The following is a 19666-nucleotide window of genomic DNA, read 5'->3' as shown; positions in this document are numbered from 1 at the left end:
AAAACTGCTTAGAGCATGAAAAGTGCCCATTGCAGAAAGAGCTCAAATTCAAAAAACAAACACGTATTCATGTTCCCCCGGCTCACTGAGCACCAAAAAACCATGACTTTTGCAGATGTGAAGTTTCCTTGCGGAGATAGCCCATGCTATATCTTGCATTTGTTAGGAAAAACTGCTTAGAGCATGAAAAGTGCCCATTGCAGAAAGAGCTCAAATTCGAAAAACAAATACGTATTCATGTTCCCCCGGCTCACTGAACACCAAAAAACCATGAGTTTTGCAGATCTGAAGTTTCCTTGCGGAGATAGCCCATGATATATCTTGCATTTGTTAGGAAAAACTGCTTAGAGCATGAAAAGTGCCCATTGCAGTAAGAGCTCAAATTCAAAAAACAAACACATATTCCTGTTCCCCTGCCTCCCCGAAGACGAAAAAACCATGACTTTTGCAGATCTGAAGTTTCCTTGCGGAGATAGCCCATGCTATATCTTGCATTTGTTAGGAAAAACTGCTTATAGTATGAAAAGTGCCTATTGCAGAAAAAGCTCAAATTCGAAAAACAAATACATATTCCTGTTCCCCTGCCTCCCCGAAGACCAAAAAACCATGACTTTTGCAGATCTGAAGTTTCCTTGCGGAGATAGCCCATGCTATATCTTGCATTTGTTAGGAAAAACTGCTTATAGTATGAAAAGTGCCCATTGCAGAAAAAGCTCAAATTCGAAAAACAAACACATATTCCTGTTCCCCTGCCTCCCCGAAGACCAAAAAACCATGACTTTTGCAGATGTGAAGTTTCCTTGCGGAGATAGCCCATGCTATATCTTGCATTTGTTAGGAAAAACTGCTTAGAGCATGAAAAGTGCCCATTGCAGAAAAAGCTCAAATTCGAAAAACAAACACATATTCCTGTTCCCCTGCCTCCCCGAAGACCAAAAAACCATGAGTTTTGCAGATCTGAAGTTTCCTTGCGGAGATAGCCCATGCTATATCTTGCATTTGTTAGGAAAAACTGCTTAGAGCATGAAAAGTGCCCATTGCAGAAAGAGCTCAAATTCGAAAAACAAACACGTATTCATGTTCCCCCGGCTCACTGAACACCAAAAAACCATGAGTTTTGCAGATCTGAAGTTTCCTTGCGGAGATAGCCCATGATATATCTTGCATTTGTTAGGAAAAACTGCTTATAGTATGAAAAGTGCCCATTGCAGTAAGAGCTCAAATTCAAAAAACAAACACATATTCATGTTCCCCTGCCTCCCCGAAGACCAAAAAACCATGACTTTTGCAGATCTGAAGTTTCCTTGCGGAGATAGCCAATGCTATATCTTGCATTTGTTAGGAAAAACTGCTTATAGCATGAAAAGTGCCCATTGCAGGTAGAGCTCAAATTCGCAAAACAAACACATATTCATGTTCCCCTGCCTCCCCGAAGACGAAAAAACCATGACTTTTGCAGATCTGAAGTTTCCTTGTGAAGATAGCCCATGCTATATCTTGCATTTGTTAGGAAAAACTGCTTATAGTATGAAAAGTGCCCATTGCAGAAAGAGCTCAAATTCGAAAAACAAACACGTATTCCTGTTCCCCCGGCTCACTGAACACCAAAAAACCATGAGTTTTGCACATCTGAAGTTTCCTTGCGGAGATAGCCTATGATATATCTTGCATTTGTTAGGAAAAACTGCTTAGAGTATGAAAAGTGCCCATTGCACAAAGAGCTCAAATTCAAAAAACAAACAAATATTCATGTTCCCCTGCCTCCCCGAAGACCAAAAAACCATGACTTTTGCAGATCTGAAGTTTCCTTGCGGAGATAGCCCATGCTATATCTTGCATTTGTTAGGAAAAACTGCTTAGAGCATGAAAAGTGCCCATTGCAGAAAGAGCTCAAATTCGAAAAACAAACACGTATTCATGTTCCCCCGGCTCACTGAACACCAAAAAACCATGACTTTTGCAGATCTGAAGTTTCCTTGCGGAGATAGCCCATGTTATATCTTGCATTTGTTAGGAAAAACTGCTTATAGTATGAAAAGTGCCCATTGCAGAAAGAACTCAAATTCGAAAAACATACACATATTCCTGTTCCCCTGCCTCCCCGAAGATCAAAAAACCATGACTTTTGCAGATCTGAAGTTTCCTTGCAGAGATAGCCCATGCTATATCTTGCATTTGTTAGGAATAACTGCTTAGAGCATGAAAAGTGCCCATTGCAGAAAGAGCTCAAATTCGCAAAACAAACACATATTCATGTTCCCCCGGCTCACTGAACACCAAAAAACCATGAGTTTTGCAGATCTGAAGTTTCTTTGCGGATAGCCCATGCTATATCTTGCATTTGTTAGGAAAAACTGCTTATAGTATGAAAAGTTCCCATTGCACAAAGAGCTCAAATTCGCAAAACAAACACATATTCCTGTTCCCCTGCCTCCCCGAAGACGAAAAAACCATGACTTTTGCATATCTGAAGTTTCCTTGCGGAGATAGCCCATGCTATATCTTGCATTTGTTAGGAAAAACTGCTTATAGTATGAAAAGTGCCCATTGCAGAAAGAGCTCAAATTCGAAAAACAAACACGTATTCCTGTTCCCCCGGCTCACTGAACACCAAAAAATCATGAGTTTTGCACATCTGAAGTTTCCTTGCGGAGATAGCCTATGATATATCTTGCATTTGTTAGGAAAAACTGCTTAGAGTATGAAAAGTGCCCATTGCACAAAGAGCTCAAATTCAAAAAACAAACAAATATTAATGTTCCCCTGCCTCCCCGAAGACCAAAAAACCATGACTTTTGCAGATCTGAAGTTTCCTTGCGGAGATAGCCCATGCTATATCTTGCATTTGTTAGGAAAAACTGCTTAGAGCATGAAAAGTGCCCATTGCAGAAAGAGCTCAAATTCGAAAAACAAACACGTATTCATGTTCCCCCGGCTCACTGAACACCAAAAAACCATGACTTTTGCAGATCTGAAGTTTCCGTGCGGAGATAGCCCATGTTATATCTTGCATTTGTTAGGAAAAACTGCTTATAGTATGAAAAGTGCCCATTGCAGAAAGAACTCAAATTCGAAAAACATACACATATTCCTGTTCCCCTGCCTCCCCGAAGATCAAAAAACCATGACTTTTTCAGATCTGAAGTTTCCTTGCAGAGATAGCCCATGCTATATCTTGCATTTATTAGGAATAACTGCTTATAGTATGAAAAGTTCCCATTGCACAAAGAGCTCAAATTCGCAAAACAAACACATATTCCTGTTCCCCTGCCTCCCCGAAGACGAAAAAACCATGACTTTTGCAGATCTGAAGTTTCCTTGCGGAGATAGCCCATGCTATATCTTGCATTTGTTAGGAAAAACTGCTTATAGTATGAAAAGTGCCCATTGCAGAAAAAGCTCAAATTCGAAAAACAAATACATATTCCTGTTCCCCTGCCTCCCCGAAGACCAAAAAACCATGACTTTTGCAGATGTGAAGTTTCCTTGCGGAGATAGCCCATGCTATATCTTGCATTTGTTAGGAAAAACTGCTTAGAGCATGAAAAGTGCCCATTGCAGAAAAAGCTCAAATTCGAAAAACAAACACATATTCCTGTTCCCCTGCCTCCCCGAAGACCAAAAAACCATGAGTTTTGCAGATCTGAAGTTTCCTTGCGGAGATAGCCCATGCTATATCTTGCATTTGTTAGGAAAAACTGCTTAGAGCATGAAAAGTGCCCATTGCAGAAAGAGCTCAAATTCGAAAAACAAACACGTATTCATGTTCCCCCGGCTCACTGAACACCAAAAAACCATGAGTTTTGCAGATCTGAAGTTTCCTTGCGGAGATAGCCCATGATATATCTTGCATTTGTTAGGAAAAACTGCTTATAGTATGAAAAGTGCCCATTGCAGTAAGAGCTCAAATTCAAAAAACAAACACATATTCATGTTCCCCTGCCTCCCCGAAGACCAAAAAACCATGACTTTTGCAGATCTGAAGTTTCCTTGCGGAGATAGCCAATGCTATATCTTGCATTTGTTAGGAAAAACTGCTTATAGCATGAAAAGTGCCCATTGCAGGTAGAGCTCAAATTCGCAAAACAAACACATATTCATGTTCCCCTGCCTCCCCGAAGACGAAAAAACCATGACTTTTGCAGATCTGAAGTTTCCTTGTGAAGATAGCCCATGCTATATCTTGCATTTGTTAGGAAAAACTGCTTATAGTATGAAAAGTGCCCATTGCAGAAAGAGCTCAAATTCGAAAAACAAACACGTATTCCTGTTCCCCCGGCTCACTGAACACCAAAAAACCATGAGTTTTGCACATCTGAAGTTTCCTTGCGGAGATAGCCTATGATATATCTTGCATTTGTTAGGAAAAACTGCTTAGAGTATGAAAAGTGCCCATTGCACAAAGAGCTCAAATTCAAAAAACAAACAAATATTAATGTTCCCCTGCCTCCCCGAAGACCAAAAAACCATGACTTTTGCAGATCTGAAGTTTCCTTGCGGAGATAGCCCATGCTATATCTTGCATTTGTTAGGAAAAACTGCTTAGAGCATGAAAAGTGCCCATTGCAGAAAGAGCTCAAATTCGAAAAACAAACACGTATTCATGTTCCCCCGGCTCACTGAACACCAAAAAACCATGACTTTTGCAGATCTGAAGTTTCCTTGCGGAGATAGCCCATGTTATATCTTGCATTTGTTAGGAAAAACTGCTTATAGTATGAAAAGTGCCCATTGCAGAAAGAACTCAAATTCGAAAAACATACACATATTCCTGTTCCCCTGCCTCCCCGAAGATCAAAAAACCATGACTTTTTCAGATCTGAAGTTTCCTTGCAGAGATAGCCCATGCTATATCTTGCATTTATTAGGAATAACTGCTTATAGTATGAAAAGTTCCCATTGCACAAAGAGCTCAAATTCGCAAAACAAACACATATTCCTGTTCCCCTGCCTCCCCGAAGACGAAAAAACCATGACTTTTGCAGATCTGAAGTTTCCTTGCGGAGATAGCCCATGCTATATCTTGCATTTGTTAGGAAAAACTGCTTATAGTATGAAAAGTGCCCATTGCAGAAAAAGCTCAAATTCGAAAAACAAATACATATTCCTGTTCCCCTGCCTCCCCGAAGACCAAAAAACCATTACTTTTGCAGATCTGAAGTTTCCTTGCGGAGATAGCTCATGCTATATCTTGCATTTGTTAGGAAAAACTGCTTATAGTATGAAAAGTGCCCATTGCAGAAAAAGCTCAAATTCGAAAAACAAACACATATTCCTGTTCCCCTGCCTCCCCGAAGACCAAAAAACCATGACTTTTGCAGATGTGAAGTTTCCTTGCGGAGATAGCCCATGCTATATCTTGCATTTGTTAGGAAAAACTGCTTAGAGCATGAAAAGTGCCCATTGCAGAAAGAGCTCAAATTCGAAAAACAAACACGTATTCATTTTCCCCCGGCTCACTGAACACCAAAAAACCATGACTTTTGCAGATCTGAAGTTTCCTTGCGGAGATAGCCCATGTTATATCTTGCATTTGTTAGGAAAAACTGCTTATAGTATGAAAAGTGCCCATTGCAGAAAGAGCTCAAATTCGAAAAACAAACACATATTCCTGTTCCCCTGCCTCCCTGAAGATCAAAAAACCATGACTTTTGCAGATGTGAAGTTTCCTTGCGGAGATAGCCCATGCTATATCTTGCATTTGTTAGGAAAAACTGCTTAGAGCATGAAAAGTGCCCATTGCAGAAAGAGCTGAAATTCGAAAAACAAACACGTATTCATGTTCCCCCGCCTCACTGAACACAAAAAAACCATGAGTTTTGCAGATCTGAAGTTTCCTTGCGGAGATAGCCCATGCTATATCTTGCATTTGTTAGGAAAAACTGCTTATAGCATGAAAAGTGCCCATTGCAGGTAGAGCTCAAATTCGCAAAACAAACACATATTCCTGTTCCCCTGCCTCCCCGAAGACGAAAAAACCATGACTTTTGCAGATCTGAAGTTTCCTTGCGGAGATAGCCCATGCTATATCTTGCATTTGTTAGGAAAAACTGCTTATAGTATGAAAAGTGCCCATTGCAGAAAAAGCTCAAATTCGAAAAACAAACACATATTCCTGTTCCCCTGCCTCCCCGAAGACCAAAAAACCATGACTTTTGCAGATGTGATGTCTCCTTGCGTTGATAGCCCATGCTATATCTTGCATTTGTTAGGAAAAACTGCTTAGAGCATGAAAAGTGCCCATTGCAGAAAGAGCTCAAATTCAAAAAACAAACACGTATTCATGTTCCCCCGGCTCACTGAGCACCAAAAAACCATGACTTTTGCAGATGTGAAGTTTCCTTGCGGAGATAGCCCATGCTATATCTTGCATTTGTTACGAAAAACTGCTTAGAGCATGAAAAGTGCCCATTGCAGAAAGAGCTCAAATTCGAAAAACAAACACAAATTCCTGTTCCCCTGCCTCCCCGAAGACCAAACAACCATGACTTTTGCAGATGTGAAGTTTCCTTGCGGAGATAGCCCATGCTATATCTTGCATTTGTTAGGAAAAACTGCTTAGAGCATGAAAAGTGCCCATTGCAGAAAGAGCTCAAATTCGAAAAACAAACATGTATTCATGTTCCCCCGGCTCACTGAACACCAAAAAACCATGACTTTTGCAGATGTGAAGTTTCCTTGCGGAGATAGCCCATGCTATATCTTGCATTTGTTAGGAAAAACTGCTTAGAGCATGAAAAGTGCCCATTGCAGAAAGAGCTCAAATTCGAAAAACAAACACAAATTCCTGTTCCCCTGCCTCCCCGAAGACCAAACAACCATGACTTTTGCAGATGTGAAGTTTCCTTGCGGAGATAGCCCATGCTATATCTTGCATTTGTTAGGAAAAACTGCTTAGAGCATGAAAAGTGCCCATTGCAGAAAGAGCTCAAATTCGAAAAACAAACATGTATTCATGTTCCCCCGGCTCACTGAACACCAAAAAACCATGACTTTTGCAGATCTGAAGTTTCCTTGCGGAGATAGCCCATGTTATATCTTGCATTTGTTAGGAAAAACTGCTTAGAGCATGAAAAGTGCCCATTGCAGAAAGAGCTCAAATTCGAAAAACAAACATGTATTCATGTTCCCCCGGCTCACTGAACACCAAAAAACCATGACTTTTGCAGATCTGAAGTTTCCTTGCGGAGATAGCCCATGTTATATCTTGCATTTGTTAGGAAAAACTGCTTAGAGCATGAAAAGTGCCCATTGCAGAAAGAGCTCAAATTCAAAAAACAAACACGTATTCATGTTCCCCCGGCTCACTGAGCACCAAAAAACCATGACTTTTGCAGATGTGAAGTTTCCTTGCGGAGATAGGTAAAGGTAAAGGTTCCCCCGCACATGCGTGCTAGTCGTTTCCGACTCTAGGGGCCGGTGCTCATCTCCGTTTCAAAGCCGAAGAGCCAGCGCTTGTCCGAGGACATCTCCGTGGTCATGTGGCTGGCATGACTAGACGCCAAAGGCGCACGGAACGCTGTTACCTTCCCACCGTAGTGGTCCCTATTATTCTACTTGCATTTTTACGTGCTTTCGAACTGCTAGGTTGGCAGAAGCTGGGACGAGTAACAGGCGCTCACTCTGTTACGCGGAACTCGGGATTCGACCCGCCAAACTGCCGACCTTCCGATCGACAAGCTCAGCGTCCTAACCCACTGAGCCACCGCGTCCCTCCTTGCGGAGATAGCCCATGCTATATCTTGCATTTGTTAGGAAAAACTGCTTAGAGCATGAAAAGTGCCCATTGCAGAAAGAGCTCAAATTCGAAAAACAAACACGTATTCATGTTCCCCCGGCTCACTGAACACCAAAAAACCATGAGTTTTGCAGATCTGAAGTTTCCTTGCGGAGATAGCCCATGATATATCTTGCATTTGTTAGGAAAAACTGCTTATAGTATGAAAAGTGCCCATTGCAGTAAGAGCTCAAATTCAAAAAACAAACACATATTCATGTTCCCCTGCCTCCCCGAAGACCAAAAAACCATGACTTTTGCAGATCTGAAGTTTCCTTGCGGAGATAGCCCATGCTATATCTTGCATTTGTTAGGAAAAACTGCTTATAGCATGAAAAGTGCCCATTGCAGGTAGAGCTCAAATTCGCAAAACAAACACATATTCCTGTTCCCCTGCCTCCCCGAAGACGAAAAAACCATGACTTTTGCAGATCTGAAGTTTCCTTGCGGAGATAGCCCATGCTATATCTTGCATTTGTTAGGAAAAACTGCTTAGAGCATGAAAAGTGCCCATTGCAGAAAGAGCTCAAATTCGAAAAACAAACATGTATTCATGTTCCCCCGGCTCACTGAACACCAAAAAACCATGACTTTTGCAGATCTGAAGTTTCCTTGCGGAGATAGCCCATGTTATATCTTGCATTTGTTAGGAAAAACTGCTTAGAGCATGAAAAGTGCCCATTGCAGAAAGAGCTCAAATTCAAAAAACAAACACGTATTCATGTTCCCCCGGCTCACTGAACACCAAAAAACCATGACTTTTGCAGATCTGAAGTTTCCTTGCAGAGATAGCCCATGCTATATCTTGCATTTGTTAGGAAAAACTGCTTAGAGCATGAAAAGTGCCCATTGCAGGTAGAGCTCAAATTCGCAAAACAAACACATATTCCTGTTCCCCTGCCTCCCCGAAGACGAAAAAACCATGACTTTTGCAGATCTGAAGTTTCCTTGCGGAGATAGCCCATGCTATATCTTGCATTTGTTAGGAAAAACTGCTTAGAGCATGAAAAGTGCCCATTGCAGAAAGAGCTCAAATTCGAAAAACAAACACATATTCCTGTTCCCCTGCCTCCCTGAAGATCAAAAAACCATGACTTTTGCAGATGTGAAGTTTCCTTGCGGAGATAGCCCATGCTATATCTTGCATTTGTTAGGAAAAACTGCTTAGAGCATGAAAAGTGCCCATTGCAGAAAGAGCTCAAATTCGAAAAACAAACACGTATTCATGTTCCCCCGGCTCACTGAACACCAAAAAACCATGAGTTTTGCAGATCTGAAGTTTCCTTGCGGAGATAGCCCATGCTATATCTTGCATTTGTTAGGAAAAACTGCTTAGAGCATGAAAAGTGCCCATTGCAGAAAGAGCTCAAATTCGAAAAACAAACACGTATTCATGTTCCCCCGGCTCACTGAACACCAAAAAACCATGAGTTTTGCAGATCTGAAGTTTCCTTGCGGAGATAGCCCATGCTATATCTTGCATTTGTTAGGAAAAACTGCTTATAGTATGAAAAGTGCCCATTGCAGAAAAAGCTCAAATTCGAAAAACAAATACATATTCCTGTTCCCCTGCCTCCCCGAAGACCAAAAAACCATGACTTTTGCAGATCTGAAGTTTCCTTGCGGAGATAGCCCATGCTATATCTTGCATTTGTTAGGAAAAACTGCTTATAGTATGAAAAGTGCCCATTGCAGAAAAAGCTCAAATTCGAAAAACAAACACATATTCCTGTTCCCCTGCCTCCCCGAAGACGAAAAAACCATGACTTTTGCAGATCTGAAGTTTCCTTGCGGAGATAGCCCATGCTATATCTTGCATTTGTTAGGAAAAACTGCTTAGAGCATGAAAAGTGCCCATTGCAGAAAGAGCTCAAATTCGAAAAACAAACACATATTCCTGTTCCCCTGCCTCCCTGAAGATCAAAAAACCATGACTTTTGCAGATGTGAAGTTTCCTTGCGGAGATAGCCCATGCTATATCTTGCATTTGTTAGGAAAAACTGCTTAGAGCATGAAAAGTGCCCATTGCAGAAAGAGCTCAAATTCGAAAAACAAACACGTATTCATGTTCCCCCGGCTCACTGAACACCAAAAAACCATGAGTTTTGCAGATCTGAAGTTTCCTTGCGGAGATAGCCCATGCTATATCTTGCATTTGTTAGGAAAAACTGCTTAGAGCATGAAAAGTGCCCATTGCAGAAAAAGCTCAAATTCGAAAAACAAATACATATTCCTGTTCCCCTGCCTCCCCGAAGACCAAAAAACCATGACTTTTGCAGATCTGAAGTTTCCTTGCGGAGATAGCCCATGCTATATCTTGCATTTGTTAGGAAAAACTGCTTATAGTATGAAAAGTGCCCATTGCAGAAAAAGCTCAAATTCGAAAAACAAACACATATTCATGTTCCCCTGCCTCCCCGAAGACCAAAAAACCATGACTTTTGCAGATGTGAAGTTTCCTTGCGGAGATAGCCCATGCTATATCTTGCATTTGTTAGGAAAAACTGCTTAGAGCATGAAAAGTGCCCATTGCAGAAAGAGCTCAAATTCGAAAAACAAACATGTATTCATGTTCCCCCGGCTCACTGAACACCAAAAAACCATGACTTTTGCAGATCTGAAGTTTCCTTGCGGAGATAGCCCATGTTATATCTTGCATTTGTTAGGAAAAACTGCTTAGAGCATGAAAAGTGCCCATTGCAGGTAGAGCTCAAATTCGCAAAACAAACACATATTCCTGTTCCCCTGCCTCCCCGAAGACGAAAAAACCATGACTTTTGCAGATCTGAAGTTTCCTTGCGGAGATAGCCCATGCTATATCTTGCATTTGTTAGGAAAAACTGCTTAGAGCATGAAAAGTGCCCATTGCAGAAAGAGCTCAAATTCGAAAAACAAACACATATTCCTGTTCCCCTGCCTCCCTGAAGATCAAAAAACCATGACTTTTGCAGATGTGAAGTTTCCTTGCGGAGATAGCCCATGCTATATCTTGCATTTGTTAGGAAAAACTGCTTAGAGCATGAAAAGTGCCCATTGCAGAAAGAGCTCAAATTCGAAAAACAAACACGTATTCATGTTCCCCCGGCTCACTGAACACCAAAAAACCATGAGTTTTGCAGATCTGAAGTTTCCTTGCGGAGATAGCCCATGCTATATCTTGCATTTGTTAGGAAAAACTGCTTATAGTATGAAAAGTGCCCATTGCAGAAAAAGCTCAAATTCGAAAAACAAATACATATTCCTGTTCCCCTGCCTCCCCGAAGACCAAAAAACCATGACTTTTGCAGATCTGAAGTTTCCTTGCGGAGATAGCCCATGCTATATCTTGCATTTGTTAGGAAAAACTGCTTATAGTATGAAAAGTGCCCATTGCAGAAAGAGCTCAAATTCGAAAAACAAACACATATTCCTGTTCCCCTGCGTCCCTGAAGATCAAAAAACCATGAGTTTTGCAGATGTGAAGTTTCCTTGCGGAGATAGCCCATGCTATATCTTGCATTTGTTAGGAAAAACTGCTTAGAGCATGAAAAGTGCCCATTGCAGAAAGAGCTCAAATTCGAAAAACAAACACGTATTCATGTTCCCCCGGCTCACTGAACACCAAAAAACCATGAGTTTTGCAGATCTGAAGTTTCCTTGCGGAGATAGCCCATGTTATATCTTGCATTTGTTAGGAAAAACTGCTTATAGTATGAAAAGTGCCCATTGCAGAAAGAGCTCAAATTCGAAAAACAAACACATATTCCTGTTCCCCTGCCTCCCTGAAGATCAAAAAACCATGACTTTTGCAGATGTGAAGTTTCCTTGCGGAGATAGCCCATGCTGTATCTTGCATTTGTTAGGAAAAACTGCTTAGAGCATGAAAAGTGCCCATTGCAGAAAGACCTCAAATTCGAAAAACAAACACATATTCCTGTTCCCCTGCCTCCCCGAAGACGAAAAAACCATGACTTTTGCAGATCTGAAGTTTCCTTGCGGAGATAGCCCATGCTATATCTTGCATTTGTTAGGAAAAACTGCTTAGAGCATGAAAAGTGCCCATTGCACAAAGAGCTCAATTTCAAAAAACAAACACATATTCATGTTCCCCCGTCTCCCCGAATACCAAAAAACCATGACTTTTGCAGATCTGAAGTTTCCTTGCAGAGATAGCCCATGCTATATCTTGCATTTGTTAGGAAAAACTGCTTAGAGCATGAAAAGTGCCCATTGCAGAAAGAGCTCAAATTCGAAAAACAAACACGTATTCATGTTCCCCCGGCTCACTGAACACCAAAAAACCATGAGTTTTGCAGATCTGAAGTTTCCTTGCGGAGATAGCCCATGATATATCTTGCATTTGTTAGGAAAAACTGCTTATAGTATGAAAAGTGCCCATTGCAGTAAGAGCTCAAATTCAAAAAACAAACACATATTCATGTTCCCCTGCCTCCCCGAAGACCAAAAAACCATGACATTTGCAGATCTGGTTTCCTTGCGGAGATAGCCCATGCTATATCTTGCATTTGTTAGGAAAAACTGCTTATAGCATGAAAAGTGCCCATTGCAGGTAGAGCTCAAATTCGCAAAACAAACACATATTCCTGTTCCCCTGCCTCCCCGAAGACGAAAAAACCATGAGTTTTGCAGATCTGAAGTTTCCTTGCGGAGATAGCCCATGCTATATCTTGCATTTGTTAGGAAAAACTGCTTAGAGCATGAAAAGTGCCCATTGCAGAAAAAGCTCAAATTCGAAAAACAAACACACATTCCTGTTCCCCTGCCTCCCCGAAGACCAAAAAACCATGACTTTTGCAGATGTGAAGTTTCCTTGCGGAGATAGCCCATGCTATATCTTGCATTTGTTAGGAAAAACTGCTTAGAGCATGAAAAGTGCCCATTGCAGAAAGAGCTCAAATTCGAAAAACAAACATGTATTCATGTTCCCCCGGCTCACTGAACACCAAAAAACCATGAGTTTTGCAGATCTGAAGTTTCCTTGCGGAGATAGCCCATGTTATATCTTGCATTTGTTAGGAAAAACTGCTTAGAGCATGAAAAGTGCCCATTGCAGAAAGAGCTCAAATTCAAAAAACAAACACGTATTCATGTTCCCCCGGCTCACTGAACACCAAAAAACCATGAGTTTTGCAGATCTGAAGTTTCCTTGCGGAGATAGCCCATGCTATATCTTGCATTTGTTAGGAAAAACTGCTTAGAGCATGAAAAGTGCCCATTGCAGAAAGAGCTCAAATTCGAAAAACAAACACGTATTCATGTTCCCCCGGCTCACTGAACACCAAAAAACCATGAGTTTTGCAGATGTGAAGTTTCCTTGCGGAGATAGCCCATGCTATATCTTGCATTTGTTAGGAAAAACTGCTTATAGTATGAAAAGTGCCCATTGCAGAAAAAGCTCAAATTCGAAAAACAAACACATATTCCTGTTCCCCTGCCTCCCCGAAGACCAAAAAACCATGACTTTTGCAGATGTGAAGTTTCTTTGCGGAGATAGCCCATGCTATATCTTGCATTTGTTAGGAAAAACTGCTTAGAGCATGAAAAGTGCCCATTGCAGAAAGAGCTCAAATTCGAAAAACAAACACGTATTCATGTTCCCCCGGCTCACTGAACACCAAAAACCATGAGTTTTGCAGATCTGAAGTTTCCTTGCGGAGATAGCCCATGCTATATCTTGCATTTGTTAGGAAAAACTGCTTATAGTATGAAAAGTTCCCATTGCACAAAGAGCTCAATTTCAAAAAACAAACACATATTCATGTTCCCCTGTCTCCCCGAATACCAAAAAACCATGACTTTTGCAGATCTGAAGTTTCCTTGCAGAGATAGCCCATGCTATATCTTGCATTTGTTAGGAAAAACTGCTTAGAGCATGAAAAGTGCCCATTGCAGAAAGAGCTCAAATTCGAAAAACAAACACGTATTCATGTTCCCCCCGCTCACTGAACACCAAAAAACCATGAGTTTTGCAGATCTGAAGTTTCCTTGCGGAGATAGCCCATGATATATCTTGCATTTGTTAGGAAAAACTGCTTATAGTATGAAAAGTGCCCATTGCAGTAAGAGCTCAAATTCAAAAAACAAACACATATTCATGTTCCCCTGCCTCCCCGAAGACCAAAAAACCATGACTTTTGCAGATCTGGTTTCCTTGCGGAGATAGCCCATGCTATATCTTGCATTTGTTAGGAAAAACTGCTTATAGTATGAAAAGTGCCCATTGCAGAAAAAGCTCAAATTCGAAAAACAAACACATATTCATGTTCCCCTGTCTCCCCGAAGACCAAAAAACGATGACTATTGCAGATCTGAAGTTTCCTTGCAGAGATAGCCCATGCTATATCTTGCATTTGTTAGGAAAAACTGCTTAGAGTCAGAAAAGTGCCCATTGCAGAAAGAGCTCAAATTCGAAAAACAAACACGTATTCATGTTCCCCCGGCTCACTGAACACCAAAAAACCATGACTTTTGCAGATCTGAAGTTTCCTTGCGGAGATAGCCCATGCTATATCTTGCATTTGTTAGGAAAAACTGCTTATAGTATGAAAAGTGCCCATTGCAGAAAAAGCTCAAATTCGAAAAACAAACACATATTCCTGTTCCCCTGCCTCCCCGAAGACCAAAAAACCATGACTTTTGCAGATGTGAAGTTTCCTTGCGGAGATAGCCCATGCTATATCTTGCATTTGTTAGGAAAAACTGCTTAGAGCATGAAAAGTGCCCATTGCAGAAAGAGCTCAAATTCGAAAAACAAACATGTATTCATGTTCCCCCGGCTCACTGAACACCAAAAAACCATGAGTTTTGCAGATCTGAAGTTTCCTTGCGGAGATAGCCCATGTTATATCTTGCATTTGTTAGGAAAAACTGCTTAGAGCATGAAAAGTGCCCATTGCAGAAAGAGCTCAAATTCAAAAAACAAACACGTATTCATGTTCCCCCGGCTCACTGAACACCAAAAAACCATGAGTTTTGCAGATCTGAAGTTTCCTTGCGGAGATAGCCCATGCTATATCTTGCATTTGTTAGGAAAAACTGCTTAGAGCATGAAAAGTGCCCATTGCAGAAAGAGCTCAAATTCGAAAAACAAACACGTATTCATGTTCCCCCGGCTCACTGAACACCAAAAAACCATGAGTTTTGAAGATGTGAAGTTTCCTTGCGGAGATAGCCCATGCTATATCTTGCATTTGTTAGGAAAAACTGCTTAGAGCATGAAAAGTGCCCATTGCAGAAAGAGCTCAAATTCGAAAAACAAACACGTATTCATGTTCCCCCCGCTCACTGAACACCAAAAAACCATGAGTTTTGCAGATCTGAAGTTTCCTTGCGGAGATAGCCCATGCTATATCTTGCATTTGTTAGGAAAAACTGCTTATAGTATGAAAAGTTCCCATTGCACAAAGAGCTCAATTTCAAAAAACAAACACATATTCATGTTCCCCTGTCTCTCCGAATACCAAAAAACCATGACTTTTGCAGATCTGAAGTTTCCTTGCAGAGATAGCCCATGCTATATCTTGCATTTGTTAGGAAAAACTGCTTAGAGCATGAAAAGTGCCCATTGCAGAAAGAGCTCAAATTCGAAAAACAAACACGTATTCATGTTCCCCCCACTCACTGAACACCAAAAAACCATGAGTTTTGCAGATCTGAAGTTTCCTTGCGGAGATAGCCCATGATATATCTTGCATTTGTTAGGAAAAACTGCTTATAGTATGAAAAGTGCCCATTGCAGTAAGAGCTCAAATTCAAAAAACAAACACATATTCATGTTCCCCTGCCTCCCCGAAGACCAAAAAACCATGACTTTTGCAGATCTGAAGTTTCCTTGCAGAGATAGCCCATGCTATATCTTGCATTTGTTAGGAAAAACTGCTTAGAGCATGAAAAGTGCCCATTGCAGAAAGAGCTCAAATTCGAAAAACAAACACGTATTCATGTTCCCCCCGCTCACTGAACACCAAAAAACCATGAGTTTTGCAGATCTGAAGTTTCCTTGCGGAGATAGCCCATGATATATCTTGCATTTGTTAGGAAAAACTGCTTATAGTATGAAAAGTGCCCATTGCAGTAAGAGCTCAAATTCAAAAAACAAACACATATTCATGTTCCCCTGCCTCCCCGAAGACCAAAAAACCGTGACTTTTGCAGATCTGGTTTCCTTGCGGAGATAGCCCATGCTATATCTTGCATTTGTTAGGAAAAACTGCTTATAGTATGAAAAGTGCCCATTGCAGAAAAAGCTCAAATTCGAAAAACAAACACATATTCATGTTCCCCTGTCTCCCCGAAGACCAAAAAACGATGACTATTGCAGATCTGAAGTTTCCTTGCAGAGATAGCCCATGCTATATCTTGCATTTGTTAGGAAAAACTGCTTAGAGTGAGAAAAGTGCCCATTGCAGAAAGAGCTCAAATTCGAAAAACAAACACGTATTCATGTTCCCCCGGCTCACTGAACACCAAAAAACCATGACTTTTGCAGATCTGAAGTTTCCTTGCGGAGATAGCCCATGCTATATCTTGCATTTGTTAGGAAAAACTGCTTATAGTATGAAAAGTGCCCATTGCAGAAAAAGCTCAAATTCGAAAAACAAACACATATTCCTGTTCCCCTGCCTCCCCGAAGACCAAAAAACCATGACTTTTGCAGATGTGAAGTTTCCTTGCGGAGATAGCCCATGCTATATCTTGCATTTGTTAGGAAAAACTGCTTAGAGCATGAAAAGTGCCCATTGCAGAAAGAGCTCAAATTCGAAAAACAAACATGTATTCATGTTCCCCCGGCTCACTGAACACCAAAAAACCATGAGTTTTGCAGATCTGAAGTTTCCTTGCGGAGATAGCCCATGTTATATCTTGCATTTGTTAGGAAAAACTGCTTAGAGCATGAAAAGTGCCCATTGCAGAAAGAGCTCAAATTCGAAAAACAAACACGTATTCATGTTCCCCCGGCTCACTGAACACCAAAAAACCATGAGTTTTGCAGATCTGAAGTTTCCTTGCGGAGATAGCCCATGCTATATCTTGCATTTGTTAGGAAAAACTGCTTAGAGCATGAAAAGTGCCCATTGCAGAAAGAGCTCAAATTCGAAAAACAAACACGTATTCATGTTCCCCCGGCTCACTGAACACCAAAAAACCATGAGTTTTGCAGATGTGAAGTTTCCTTGCGGAGATAGCCCATGCTATATCTTGCATTTGTTAGGAAAAACTGCTTAGAGCATGAAAAGTGCCCATTGCAGAAAGAGCTCAAATTCGAAAAACAAACACGTATTCATGTTCCCCCGGCTCACTGAACACCAAAAACCATGAGTTTTGCAGATCTGAAGTTTCCTTGCGGAGATAGCCCATGCTATATCTTGCATTTGTTAGGAAAAACTGCTTATAGTATGAAAAGTTCCCATTGCACAAAGAGCTCAATTTCAAAAAACAAACACATATTCATGTTCCCCTGTCTCTCCGAATACCAAAAAACCATGACTTTTGCAGATCTGAAGTTTCCTTGCAGAGATAGCCCATGCTATATCTTGCATTTGTTAGGAAAAACTGCTTAGAGCATGAAAAGTGCCCATTGCAGAAAGAGCTCAAATTCGAAAAACAAACACGTATTCATGTTCCCCCCGCTCACTGAACACCAAAAAACCATGAGTTTTGCAGATCTGAAGTTTCCTTGCGGAGATAGCCCATGCTATATCTTGCATTTGTTAGGAAAAACTGCTTAGAGCATGAAAAGTGCCCATTGCAGAAAGAGCTCAAATTCGAAAAACAAACACGTATTCATGTTCCCCCGGCTCACTGAACACCAAAAAACCATGAGTTTTGCAGATCTGAAGTTTCCTTGCGGAGATAGCCCATGCTATATCTTGCATTTGTTAGGAAAAACTGCTTATAGTATGAAAAGTGCCCATTGCAGAAAGAGCTCAAATTCGAAAAACAAACACGTATTCCTGTTCCCCTGCCTCCCCGAAGACCAAAAAACCATGACTTTTGCAGATGTGAAGTTTCCTTGCGGAGATAGCCCATGCTATATCTTGCATTTGTTAGGAAAAACTGCTTAGAGCATGATAAGTGCCCATTGCAGAAAGAGCTCAAATTCGAAAAACAAACACGTATTCATGTTCCCCCGGCTCACTGAACACCAAAAAACCATGACTTTTGCAGATCTGAAGTTTCCTTGCGGAGATAGCCCATGCTATATCTTGCATTTGTTAGGAAAAACTGCTTAGAGCATGAAAAGTGCCCATTGCAGAAAGAGCTCAAATTCGAAAAACAAACACATATTCCTGTTCCCCTGCCTCCCTGAAGATCAAAAAACCATGACTTTTGCAGATCTGAAGTTTCCTTGCGGAGATAGCCCATGCTATATCTTGCATTTGTTAGGAAAAACTGCTAATAGTATGAAAAGTTCCCATTGCACAAACAGCTCAAATTCAAAAAACAAACACGTATTCATGTTCCCCCGGCTCACTGAACACCAAAAAACCATGACTTTTGCAGATCTGAAGTTTCCTTGCGGAGATAGCCCATGCTATATCTTGCATTTGTTAGGAAAAACTGCTTAGAGCATGAAAAGTGCCCATTGCAGAAAGAGCTCAAATTCGAAAAACAAACACGTATTCATGTTCCCCCGGCTCACTGAACACCAAAAAACCATGACTTTTGCAGATCTGAAGTTTCCTTGCGGAGATAGCCCATGTTATATCTTGCATTTGTTAGGAAAAACTGCTTATAGTATGAAAAGTGCCCATTGCAGAAAGAGCTCAAATTCGAAAAACAAACACATATTCCTGTTCCCCTGCGTCCCTGAAGATCAAAAAACCATGACTTTTGCAGATCTGAAGTTTCCTTGCGGAGATAGCCCATGCTATATCTTGCATTTGTTAGGAAAAACTGCTTAGAGCATGAAAAGTGCCCATTGCAGAAAGAGCTCAAATTCGAAAAACAAACACGTATTCATGTTCCCCCGGCTCACTGAACACCAAAAAACCATGACTTTTGCAGATCTGAAGTTTCCTTGCGGAGATAGCCCATGTTATATCTTGCATTTGTTAGGAAAAACTGCTTAGAGCATGAAAAGTGCCCATTGCACAAAGAGCTCAATTTCAAAAAACAAACACATATTCATGTTCCCCCGTCTCCCCGAATACCAAAAAACCATGACTTTTGCAGATCTGAAGTTTCCTTGCAGAGATAGCCCATGATATATCTTGCATTTGTTAGGAAAAACTGCTTATAGTATGAAAAGTGCCCATTGCAGTAAGAGCTCAAATTCAAAAAACAAACACATATTCATGTTCCCCTGCCTCCCCGAAGACCAAAAAACCATGACTTTTGCAGATCTGGTTTCCTTGCGGAGATAGCCCATGCTATATCTTGCATTTGTTAGGAAAAACTGCTTATAGCATCAAAAGTGCCCATTGCAGGTAGAGCTCAAATTCGCAAAACAAACACATATTCCTGTTCCCCTGCCTCCCCGAAGACGAAAAAACCATGACTTTTGCAGATCTGAAGTTTCCTTGCGGAGATAGCCCATGCTATATCTTGCATTTGTTAGGAAAAACTGCTTATAGTATGAAAAGTGCCCATTGCAGAAAAAGCTCAAATTCGAAAAACAAACACATATTCCTGTTCCCCTGCCTCCCCGAAGACCAAAAAACCATGACTTTTGCAGATGTGAAGTTTCCTTGCAGAGATAGCCCATGCTATATCTTGCATTTGTTAGGAAAAACTGCTTAGAGCATGAAAAGTGCCCATTGCAGAAAGAGCTCAAATTCGAAAAACAAACATGTATTCATGTTCCCCCGGCTCACTGAACACCAAAAAACCATGAGTTTTGCAGATCTGAAGTTTCCTTGCGGAGATAGCCCATGTTATATCTAGCAT

This window comes from Vipera berus (genome assembly GCF_964194415.1).
Source record: "Vipera berus genome assembly, chromosome: 5".
Classification (NCBI taxonomy): domain Eukaryota; kingdom Metazoa; phylum Chordata; class Lepidosauria; order Squamata; family Viperidae; genus Vipera; species Vipera berus.
This window is presented reverse-complemented; position numbering follows the sequence as displayed.